Source organism: Poecilia formosa, unplaced genomic scaffold (genome assembly GCF_000485575.1).
Source record: "Poecilia formosa unplaced genomic scaffold, Poecilia_formosa-5.1.2 Scaffold3, whole genome shotgun sequence".
In the NCBI taxonomy this organism is placed as follows: Eukaryota; Metazoa; Chordata; class Actinopteri; order Cyprinodontiformes; family Poeciliidae; genus Poecilia; species Poecilia formosa.
This window is the reverse complement of record NW_006799942.1, coordinates 345,507-357,789: the sequence shown is the minus strand read 5'-3', so window position 1 is coordinate 357,789 and position 12,283 is coordinate 345,507. Positions and strand designations below refer to the sequence as shown.

The following is a 12,283-nucleotide window of genomic DNA, read 5'->3' as shown; positions in this document are numbered from 1 at the left end:
ATATCACTCTGACCCAGTTTTTGTTTCACTGTTAAGCCCTGGTGGACTACAACAAACCAAAGATTGGCCTTGAACACAATGCAGGCGCTGCAGATATATTTAACAGTTAACACCATCTGTGGAAACCCAACAGGGCTTGCAGACACACAGAAAAAGACCCCAGCTCAAAGCGGAGGTGGTTCTGTCAGGCATGTGGTTTTTTTTGTTGTTTTTTTTTTTGTTTTTTGTTTTGTTTTTAATCTCAAATACTTCTGCAAGTTTAAAGTGTACATTCCCACAGCAAAGGTGAAAATAATCCTCTCATTTTCTTTGGTGTTTTCCGTCACTCAGTGACGATCTTCTAGCCGAGCATTTAAACTTCAGGGAGTTAGAACCGAAACTTGATTTAATAACACACACTAGTGAGAATCCTCATATTGGCGGGGGGTGTCGCTTTGCGCCCCTGCATCAGTTTTGCGGGTGAGCATTTTAGAAGTTTAAAAAAAAAAAAACACTTTGTGAAGAATTTGCTGTTTAAATGAGATGAGAAAAAAAAATATTATTTTATACATGGCCTGCTGATTTTTTGGTACAGTGTTTTCTAGCTAAATTATTTTGTCATGCACATAAAAACATTTATTATGCACTACTTTTCTAAATATTTTTTTTCTTTTTTTTGTCTTTTTTTCCAAACAGTCATTTTAGGCACATTTTTCACAAAATGGGGAAACTCCTTTTTGCAATACCTCAATTTTTCACATTGTGAAAGGTAGCTTTTGTACTTTTGTTACTGAGAGATCTGCATATATGGAGATGTTTCATTTTTCGAAAAAAAAGGACAAAAAAAAGTTGAGTGCTTTCAATATATATTATTTTCAATTATGCTTTTTATACATTTCCGTGCTGAGGAATCTTTACAACTTTACGAGTGCGCAGTTGTGTTGATGCGACTTCAGATCTGCAGAGGAGAGACCAAAGTGGAAAGCTCTCTTGGTCTTTGTATTTTATTTTATTTTTTTATTTTTTATTGGTCATATACCAGATGTTCTCCGGTCGATCTGCTCAATGAAAGCATGGCGGGAACAGAAAAAGAAGAAAATCTTGTAATTTCAAATTGATGTAAATGTCTCCAAACTTGGCTGTACTAGTTGGAGGAAATGGTAACTTCTGTCTTGGTTTCCTCTCCATAGATGGAGCATAACTTATAAAGAGGAGAATGCAAAATCTGGTTCACGCTTAACGCTGAATCTTGTACCACAAGAATGGATGTTTGGTGTTTTAGATATTTTAATATTTGAAAAAAAAAATCTATATACATATACATATATATATATATTCTTGAACTTGCCAACTAGCACCTATTGTAACCCTTAGCATGCATGACGAAAAAAGAGAAAATGACAAGTACATGAATTAGATATTAAAATTAACTGTTGTGGTGTGCACCAAATGTTTAACTATTACGTTAAGGACACCTCAGCTCTCCCCCTCTCCCCCCTCGTGTCGATTTCCCCCCCGCTTCCCCTTATCCGCAGACCTCTGCAGGGATGCACATGATGGAGAGATAAACATAAAAAATGAAAAAAACTTAATCCGATGCAGCAGTGCAGGACTTTGAGCATTCGTGTTTAAAAAAAAAAAAAATTACAAAAAGAAAAAAAAAGCAAACAAACAAAAAGAAACACTGTTTTGAAAAGACTTGAGAACTCATCCCCGCCGTGCGTCGCGGTGAGCTTACGTAGACCTATCTGGAGGAAAGGGGAGCTTAAAGACTTGAATGTGGTAAATTGTTGCAAGTTAACTTCAAGTTGTTATGTGCAATACTTCTTTTGAACCTTTTTCCAGAGAAAGACTCTTTGCAATGTAATTCTTTAATGCCATTTTTAATTGCAGACATTTAATTAAAGAAGATGTTAATATGTTTTTCACAGTCATTTTCTACTGTTATTGTAATCCTTTTCATGCTGGTGTTTGTAAAAAAGAAAAGAAATCAAACTATTTGTACTAATATAAATAATTGAAGTTATTTTTAAAACATTAAAGGTTTTTGTGCTCATTTTGCTTATTTTTTTGGTTTATTTTAAGCTACTGTGATTGATTGCATTGTAATTATTAGGTCAACGATGTATTTAGCTGTTTATTGGTATATTTTTAATTGGAATGTATAATTGATTTTTATAATTTTGATCAGATTTTTGTTATATTTTTGAGGTGAAGCTTTTAATATGTTAAAGTGTCTAGTTTTTACTAATTGCTATATTGTGCTCAACAATATATGGTTCACATTTTCTGAAGGAAAATAAATATTTAAATATTTGTCTGTTAATGATGTTACTTAATGGCAAGATTTCAATAGTTTTTAACTGTGTATGGGAAGGTTGTTGTATTTATTAATAGCATTTTTTACTTAAGATATCACCTTAATTTTTATTGTCATTTCACTTTATAAGTTCCTATTTTTGTATTTTCCTTTCTAATTAAGTTATGTAATACGGATATGTCCATATTTCTAGGAGTTGGTCTGTAGAAGTGCTAGTGAAACGAAAAAGAAAAATCTAATGTTATTTAATTGTTTGCAGCCAACTATTTATAACAGTATGCATAATTTTTAAATATTTGTAATGTGAAATGTTGAATGAAATAAATCTTAACTGTGATGAAAGTGTGTGTTATGGTCTGATTATTTATGCTTTGTGTTGGGACTTTCAAATTGCGTTTTGTTTGCCTATTATTATACGTTTCCTTGTGTTGAGTTTCCCGTATTTAGCTGAGTATCGATCAGCCTGCGGCTGTGAATGGTACAGGCAGTTCAGGTTGCTTTACCAGCAGCAGCTCTTCTGTTTTACTAACTGTCTCATTTTCCTCTTGATAATAGTCCATAAATTCTGTTGCTTGGATTAGAGAAGTTTTCTGGCCAATCAAATGCATCAATGCATAGTTAATGAAGCACTTATTGATGTTTTTTGTGCAATATGGACAGGTGCCAAGTCCATCTGGAACAGAAAAGCAGCATCTCCAGGAAGCTTGTCAGTATGGAGAAACATGAAGTGCTCTAAAATTTCCCGGTGAATTGACTTTAAACAAAAAGGCTGGATAAACACCAGCATATGAAACAGCTCCTTAAATCATTAGTGATTGTGGAAAGTCTTCAAACTCTTCAATGGACTTTGAGTCAGAACCCTCCTAAAGTTGTCTTCTCTGTTACTGGAGCACCATATTCTACCACATGTTTTCCTTTCACCCACCTTTCTATTGGCATGTTTAACATATTTTGTGAATTACTCTATTAAAGAAGGTGTTGATTCTCTGGACAATCGTCAAGTCTGTATCAAAAGGTGTCTCCTTATTGGTCAAATTTAAATATTTGAGAAACAGACGTTTGGATTTCTATTGTAACCGCCCACATATTTATCAAACTTAAAAAGTAAACAACTGCTTACATGTATGTCTCTCTGTGTGTAGAGACGTATATTAAAAAGTTAAACTTTTTGAATGGAGTTACTAAAATAAACTTCCTTATAGTAGTCTAATTTACTGAGGAAAAACTTCCCATTTTGTAAATCCCAGATTTTGCCACCATGCATGTAAATGTCAGTTTTGTTTTGTAGGCCTCCATACTGATGCCTTCATGCCGTGTGAAGCCTTAAATCAGACTAACTGTAGGACCCTGTAATTTTATGACTGGTAATAAATGAGTGGAAATGCACTCAAATCATAGAGGAATAATACCTTCTCATTTGTTGGCATCCCTGGTAAAGATGTGTAAAAAAAAAAATTGCAACTACATATTTCACATATGAATCGATACATACCAAAAGTAATACGTTAATGAAAAAAAAAAAAAGAAATCTAGTACACCATAAAAGCCCCCACTTGGCAGTGTGCTTCAGCTGCAAAACATTTTCCCCACAATATCATTTTTCAGCCAAACAAATGCTTATTTCCTGCCAGCACAGAGTCTAGATTACTCAGCTTTTATTCACACGGCTAAAGTGCTTAGTCCAATTTTTCAAAGAAGGAAATCAATACTCGATTTTTTCAGAGTGAAAAGGCTGTCCTCCTTATTCAACAATGTCATGCTTCAATTCTCATTCAGACACCTTAGGATGGTTTGCCAGAACATGTTTGCTCTTTTTCACTTTCACAGTTTAATTATTTTTGGAACACCTTGGTCACAAGCAGCACAGAACTGTGTGATGGTATAAAGAACAAAGGGCCTCTTGTTTAGTTGCTGTCAAAACTGTACCAAGGCTTCTGCAAAGCTCCAAGTTTCACACAATACCTCCACAGATCTGAACATATGCCAGTATATGACTCCACTGCAGCTCAGTTTATATACAAAGAGCTGTTCTCCTGCTGAAAGGTAGATTTTTGGCCCAAGGTTCAGGTTTTTGGCTTCCTCTCAGGCTTCTTACAGTCTGTAATACAGTCAAAATATCGTCAGATGGCAGTGTAGGACAAAAAGTAAAACTGACACAACTCACATGACGTTGATTGCGTTTGGATGCCATGAGGACAATTTTTAAACATATATAGCCTATATACTCATTTCTAAGCCTATGAATAATTGAAAAACATATATACAGCTAGCACTGTGGACAGCTGAAGTATTCATGTAGTGTGAGAGATTTTCAAAGCAAAAATCAGATTTTTTTTTTTTTTTAGTTAAAACATTTCTATTTTTTATTTTATCATCTGGATTTAAATTAATTTCTAATAGATTGTTTTTCCCATATTATTTTCCAAACGATTACACCTTCCCAATGTAGAAGCTGGAATTTACGAGGTACTGTCAAATGCAACATTAATTTAGCTTCCACTTTAACCAAACAAACGAGACCGGGGGATTAAGGAGGCGAAACATCCCTCTAGCGGCCAGCAGCTCCAGCGGTTGGGTGTAGCTCCACGGAGAAGAAGAGGCTGTGCTCGGATTAGGGGGTTGGGCTGCCTTTGCTTGACGGAAAACCCGCTGCCAGACATCCAGCTTGTCCTCGGCGGCGCAGTGTTGCTTTCCCGCAGCATCAGCAGCAGCGACACCGCAGCGCGGCTTCACCTGCTCCCCAGAGCTCCATCCCCTGGTCCGCACTCAGCGCTGCCGCAGACCAGAGCAGGCGGACGGACAAGGACGAACAGCTGGAAGTGAGTGGCATCACTTTTCTTTGCTAAAACGGCGGTGAGAGAATGTATAGTCTGTTTTTCCTCCAAAACCACAATCGTGCGTAAAATGTCTATGTTTTTGCATATTATCGCAAACCAGGCAGAATAATTTCTGCCTCTAAACAAATCCACAAACTGACAATATATCTGTTACTTCTGAACTTATTTCTCTGTGTTTGTTCCGGGGAGCATGAGACGTACTGTTTTTGGTTTTCAGGAGCAGCTCTTGAGGGAAATAAAGGGATACAGCAAAGCTGACGATGGTGAAACTGGGGAGTAATCTTCAGGACAAAGGGGCCAAAGCTGTGAGTGTTGAGGACGGCTTTCAGAATGTGCCCCTCATCACTCCTCTGGATGTTGGCAGCCTCCAGAGCCAAGCACCTGACAAGGTGAGACACGTACAGCCCACCAGCTCTGTGGGTTTTATCTGTGTTTGTGTATGAGGGACAGCAGAGCCGGCCTGAGGTACACGCAAACTTGGTGACATCTATGGAACCTCAGGAAAGATGCAAGTTGATGTTTACAAATAAAGTAGCTGAAACAAATAAAGCAAAAACACTGTCAGTAGAGGAGATGCTGTGGAGTTTTTCCAATAACTTCAAAGAAAGAAAAAAATCAGTCTTATTCTTCACAGAGGTGTTAAATCTGACTAAAAAAAGGAATAAAATTCTCTTAAGTTATGCACTGAAGCATATGTTCCTATCTATATGTTGTGATTTGAGTCAGCTACATGATCTTGGTTGATACATTTAAGAATGAATAGAAAGTAATTTGAGTTTTTACTTTTGTTGCATTCAACAAAGGGGGCAACACTTACAGATCAGAGCCAATCAGGAGATAATTGTCCAATTCTGACTATTATTCTGACATTTGCCTGGACATTTTCCCCCTCATCTACCCTCTATTAATCAGCTGCTTGTTCTGTACTTTGCTTTGTACCAGGAGTCTAAACCTTTGGCTAGAGAAACAAGGCGTGGAATCTGTTGAACCTTTAAATTACTGGATCTGATTTTACCCAGTCACTAACATTTGGGGTTGATGTATGCAGTGTGCCAGCTCAATTGTTAGGAAAGATATGCTATAAAGCTTAGCAGAAATTGAGTGTGAAAAGAATTTGTTTTATGACACCCTTTGTTTAAAAAGTATTTATGGAAATAACCATAATCTACAAATGATTTGTGCTCATTAACTGCAAGTACTATTATTTTTTTATCTGATTCTAATTGGATTTATTTTAGCTATTCATATTACCTACATATATGTGATTAAAACAGAATGAAGAAACACTGATTTGGACAGCTGCAGAAAGTCTGCACATGATTCCTAAAAAATATATTTTCAATATTAACAACCACTTCCTCCATTTATTGTCAGCTAAAGGTTCTCCTGTACCTTCGGCCAACAAGAAAAGCTGACAAACCAGATAATTTGCCAGGAAAACCTTGTCCACCTTGTTTGATTAGAAAAAGATCAGTGACTGGAACCAAATATGACTAACGTTAAGACACATGAACATATACAGTCAGCTAATTTAAAGTCAATTATACTGGAAAAAAAATATGTTGACAAATTTATTAAGCCAATATTATATCTTACCCATTAATGTTATTTATTTTTTAAGAAAACTCAAGAAAAAATATAACATAGTGAACGCCATTGGCTGACACGTTTTTATAGCCAAAATGTTGGAGTTTCATTATGCACTTAACAGGAAAAGGAAAAATAAAAAAATTCAGACCTCAAAAAGGGTGGGAAAACAAAATACAGCCAATAAAAGGATGGTTTCTAACTCTGAGGTGGCTCAACAGAGAGTGGACCTCCAAATGACATTCTGCATGGGACCTCTTTTTATTTGGGCCGGCCCAATTTGAGTGTTTATGTCAGGGAAAGCTTTATTGGATGTGCATCTGTCTGTCTGTTTCTGTTGCCATTTAAGTCGATGTTGTGGATCCAGGCCATCCTGAAACCCTCTTAACTAGAATAACCCCATCCTCCAAAGTACTTACACACACACTAACACACACGCCTATGATGTTTGATTCATTCACACATTCATTCATCTCAGCTGTCTCCCGGCTGTGTCCTTTGTTTTCCAGCTGAGATTAGGAGACAGATTTGGTGCCAGACAGCTTGTCATTTATCATCCTGACATGCCATAGTAACTCCGCCGCCGCTCGTTAATCCAGTCACCATGGCGGTGGAGCAGAGCCGATTGGTGCATCTATCTGCGGGTTGGGACAGAGAACTGTGCTGATTGCACATTATGGAAATGAATGGAACCAGGCAATAGGCAAGCTCATTATCACTTCCAGCACATTTGGAGGCTTTATGTATGAAATGTGTTCCATGCAGCAATCACAGCTCCTTTAATTCATTTTTCCTATATTTTTACCTTTGTGTACTCATCAATTTATTCAAGATAATTTTTTTCCAACTTGAGAAACTTTGGAAGCCTTGAGGTTGTTTGCACTCCTGAGTCAACACAGCATCTTCTCTTCATTATCTTCAGAATGTGAAGTCATCCGCAGCCGGGTGGCTTTAAATAGGAAAAAGCACTGGCATCAGATAAAAAAATATGACATATTTGTCTGTTGCCCATTTTGCAGGTTTTTTGTTGCTTTAATGCGAGTTCATTCAGTGGGCAGTTGGTGTTTCCTGCTTGTAGCTTGGAATAGGGAGTCAATTTTATGTGCTTTGTGTTGGACTTCACTGCAGATTTTTAGATGGTTTCCTATATTTTGATTGGTCGTTGCTGGGGCAGCAGAGGAGGGACTTGCCCAAAGTGTCATTCATGCAGAACCTCCATTAGTGAGCGTACAGACAACAGCTAGTTTAATTTGTGTTAAGACACATTTATCAGAATAATACTTTTCAGTCTTCTTTGGTGCAGGTCTTAGATAATGGCTATGTAATTTCAAATTCTTACCAATAAAGTGATTTAAATTTTATGCTGCAAAGGTATGCAAAATTCTAAATATTGAAATAACTGATTCCTGTAGAGAAAACAAACACAATTTATTTCTCATTGTGTTATGTACCTTTCTTAGCCATGAAATTATGAACTCAAAGTCAGTTTCAACTAAATCTTGCTTTTGCAGACCAAAAACCGGTCACCCTTCAAGACAATGGGCTCCGTTTTTCAATGTTTATTGATTTTTAATTATTATTATTTTTTTACTTTTAGGTTGTTCGTTGGTTGTTGTGACCCTTTTATTGACTAGAAAACATGTTGAGGTGTAAATAAATCTGTGTCGTCAGCATAACAATATAATGAGTGATCCAAAGGAAACATGGATAGTTTGATGGACAAACACAAGCTTATTTAAAAAAAAAAAAAAGAAAATAGTAACAACTGTAGATGTTGACATAGATATCAATAGCATGTATCATTTTTCTCATCAACATTTGAAAATAATCTAATGTTTTGCTCTTTTTTCAAAATTATTGTTTTTTTTATATTTGTCTAAATTTTAAATATTACGTAAATAACAAAATCAGACACAAAACAGAATATATTTTGATGTAAGTTAGTTATTTCGCTAAAAAATAATGCTGGATTATTATAATAAACTGTGTGCTTGAGTAACGGGTTTTATGTGCTTGCATCATTTCTACTGATCTGTAACAGCACACACACAAAGAAATGCATAACAAAGAGAATATAAAAAAAAACAATTTCTACTGAGATCTCTTTGCAGAAAAAGAAGCTCTAAAACCATTTTACATGCAAAATTGTCAAATTTTTAATAAGCTGGACATCTGAAGATGGTTCTTGGTATTTAAGCGATTCTTTAATCTAACACAATCATACAGCTGCTGTTACAGCATGCATAAAGTCACTGCACGGTCTGAACCCACATTTATTCTGCTTATGGAGCCACCGTCTCTTTCCATTTCTTAAACCCGTTAAATGACTTGTCCTTCAATGCTCTTACACACTTGCATTTTTACTCACAACAACAATTGCTCGCTTCCAGCAGTGTGCATGTCGGGTGCAGCCTTGTGGACACATGCAAGCGAGTGTGTGAATTGCATGTCGATCATGTCTGCAGCGACCAGTTTGTAAATGGACATCAGTCAAGCTGTCACTCATTTCCCGCTGATTAAATTGGTCCCAGCAGAACCAAGAGCAGCGAAACTGCAGCCAAAGCAGCCATCAGAACCTCAATATGCTCTATAGAAATATTCATGTTGTTGTTTTGCTGCATTTTTTTTCTTTCAAAGATTGCACTTATTTCCTCCTTGTGAATAAAGTTGCTGACAGATGATGCAGATATTGCATGCCATTTCCCTGCCTCACAGTAAGAAAGCTGCTGGTCCAGACTCTGCATGCTGGTGCATGTTTGTCCTTGCACTTGCATAGGACACAATGAGAGTTGGAAAGATTATTTGCCTTTAAGTTTCTTATATGTCAGCAACCTTAATTGTTAGAATTTGTGCTGCTGGCAGGGAGAGCATGGATGCGATTCAAGGCAACAATGAATTAAATCTGTAGCTATACAAATAATACAGAATGATGACTGAGGTAAGGAGGAATACAAGCAACAACACCCCCCATAATTTATTTGTTCATGACATGGACCTGGATTCAAGGCCTTCCATAAAGTCACAGCTTAAGAGACACAAAATAAGTTTTGTTAGGATTCTTCTGCAATTTAATGTGCTGAATTAAATGTCAGAAACGGTTTACTTCTTTTTGTTTTTTGATAGGTTTGTTACACTTAAATGTTTCAACTCATTAAACTAATTTTACTGCCAGACAAACAGCCTGAGAAAATACGCAATGCAGTTTTCAAACAATGACTTTAATTTTCTAAGTAGAAAAACATCTAAACCAACCTAAGCCAGTAAGAAAAAGCACCTTAAACAAAGTGACTGGTTTTCTCACCGTTGGCTGGAACAAATTTTTGCGAATGTTACATTACTAAAGAGAAATCTTGGCCCTCTCTTCTTTTCAGAATCCTTTTATTTCAGTCACATTGGAGGTATTTTAAAGATGTACAGCTTTTATTTAGGTCATACTACAGTATTTCAATTGGATTCAAGTTTGGTCTTTTTAGGGTTCTTCAGACCATTCTTGTTATTCATTAACCATGTGAGCTTGAGAATAAAGTCACAAGCTAAAGATCAGAAAATCTCCATTAGGATTCATGGTTCTATCAGTTACAACAAGCTGCTGAGATCCTGATCAGATCATCCAGATCGTCCCACCACTATATCCAAATGAAGGATTGATGTTCTGATGCAACATCTTCCAAAAAGACTCTTTTGCCTCTTCAGTCCTCAAAATATTTTCTCAGAAGTGTAAAACATTGAGATGTTCTCGTCTCTTACAGCTTTAAACCATATAGATGATTTTGTTTTATATGTGCTTCATTCATTTTACTGTGCCTTAGTAAAGTAGAAAAGTCTGTTAGTACATTTTGTTTTGTTTTAGTTGACTAAATTAATGTGATGGAGTATTTTGGCTTTTTATGCTAACCTCTCAAAGCTTGAACATCAAAGTCACAGCGAACACTGAAAATTTCAGTGAACACATTTCTCTGTTCAGAAAAAATATGCATTTTCTGCTCTCTTTCACGCTTTTCTCATGACAACTGTTTTTTTTTAAACAAATCCTACATTCACCCTTATTATGCTTGATTTTTTCTTAAGGAGAATAAAAATATCTAACTCTTCCAGTGTTAAGTGCTTTCCAGCTGTACTTGCTAAAAAAGCTGTGTGCTGCTCAGCAGGTTATGCACATGTTTTGGAACAAAGCTGCTAGAGATAACACTGAAGCTGTGACAGAAACCTGGAGCAATAAACTAAGCAGACTGTGAAATAATAATTAGAAACATGTTTTAGCACTTCATACAGCCAAAAGGAGGACGCTTAATAATTTTTGGAATTGCTTTTCAGTGTTATTTTGGTGTTATATTCTTAATTTATTTTGACCTTAAACATAAAAAATTGGAATGTGCTCCTAAAAGTAAATCTTTGGAATACAAATCTCAGTATTGCTGAATTCAAAGCAGTTTTTTGGACATAATTTAGAAAAAAAAACAAATTGATTGTTTATCTACTTATCTGAGACTGTTGTTTTAAATCTGCCCTCCAAAGTTTACAGGGATGATTTCTGGTTCACATGATCAGTCCTGGACCTCATGTCACCCATTTGGTTCTGAGCAGCTTTACAGACACACACACGCACACACACACACGCACTGCCTGTGAAGGACTGCGTTGTAGCTGTGGTTATGTTTTCTCATGGTCACTCTGTTCTGTGTTTACAGTGTGTAACCCAGCTGAGCTGCTTTAAAAGCTGCTCCTACTCCAGGTTTGTGCTGCACTTTTATCCTAGCTGTGCACTTAGAGACTGATTAATTCCTCTGATATTGGGAGAAGGCAAACTGCTGCTTTTATTTTCCAGATCAAAAAGGCGCACCGGGAGAAGCTAGCAGCTCTTCAGGAAGTATCCCTGAGCATTATTAGTCAGATTTAAAAATGTAGAAAACATTTTACATTTATTTCCAAAGCTAAAAAGATGTATAAAAAACCTTTAAAATGAATTAACCTGGAGATGTTCTTCCCCCTGCATTTCAATCCTCAGTGTAATGTGATGGACAAAAATAAGAGTCCTTACCCTATCCTGTTTGTTGAATTATTTTTAATTATTTTTCAGAAGTAATAATTTAAAGCCATTTCTTGATATTTAAAAATCAATCAACACATGATTGCAAATCCAACATGAGTTTATTTCCCTTCGTGTGGAAATACATGTACGATTATGAGATCAGGCCTTCTTGTCCGTATTTGCTCTGAAACATGACATGTTAATATTTACGTTCTGAGCTCCTACCAAAGACAAGCAACAACACCAACGTCTGTTTGTAGTTCTAATCAAATAAATATGACAACATGAAAAGAGCGGCTGATTAAACATTAATCATCTTTGATTAAAATATCACTTGATCCTCTTGGAACTTGTTTTGCAGTGCTTCAACAAAGAGGGATTCCATTTTTTCTTATTTATAAAACATGTTGTTTATACCTTTTATTCATAAGGAAACAAAAGAATTCAAGATGCCAAGAAAAAAATAAAAATAAAAAGCTTGTCTGCAGCTGTCTTCCACACTGAACCTTGCCAAAAACCTACACTCCCACA

At 36.2% G+C, this 12,283-nt stretch overlaps 1 long non-coding RNA gene across 1 annotated transcript; it reads left to right on the top strand.

Annotated features, from left to right (window-relative positions):
• Positions 1 to 4,386: 4,386 nt before the first annotated feature.
• LOC103138643 (uncharacterized) lies at positions 4,387 to 5,401 on the top strand. The gene is made up of 2 exons (XR_476297.2): positions 4,387 to 5,118; positions 5,354 to 5,401. It is a non-coding gene; the product is annotated as an uncharacterized LOC103138643 (long non-coding RNA).
• Positions 5,402 to 12,283: the final 6,882 nt, after the last annotated feature.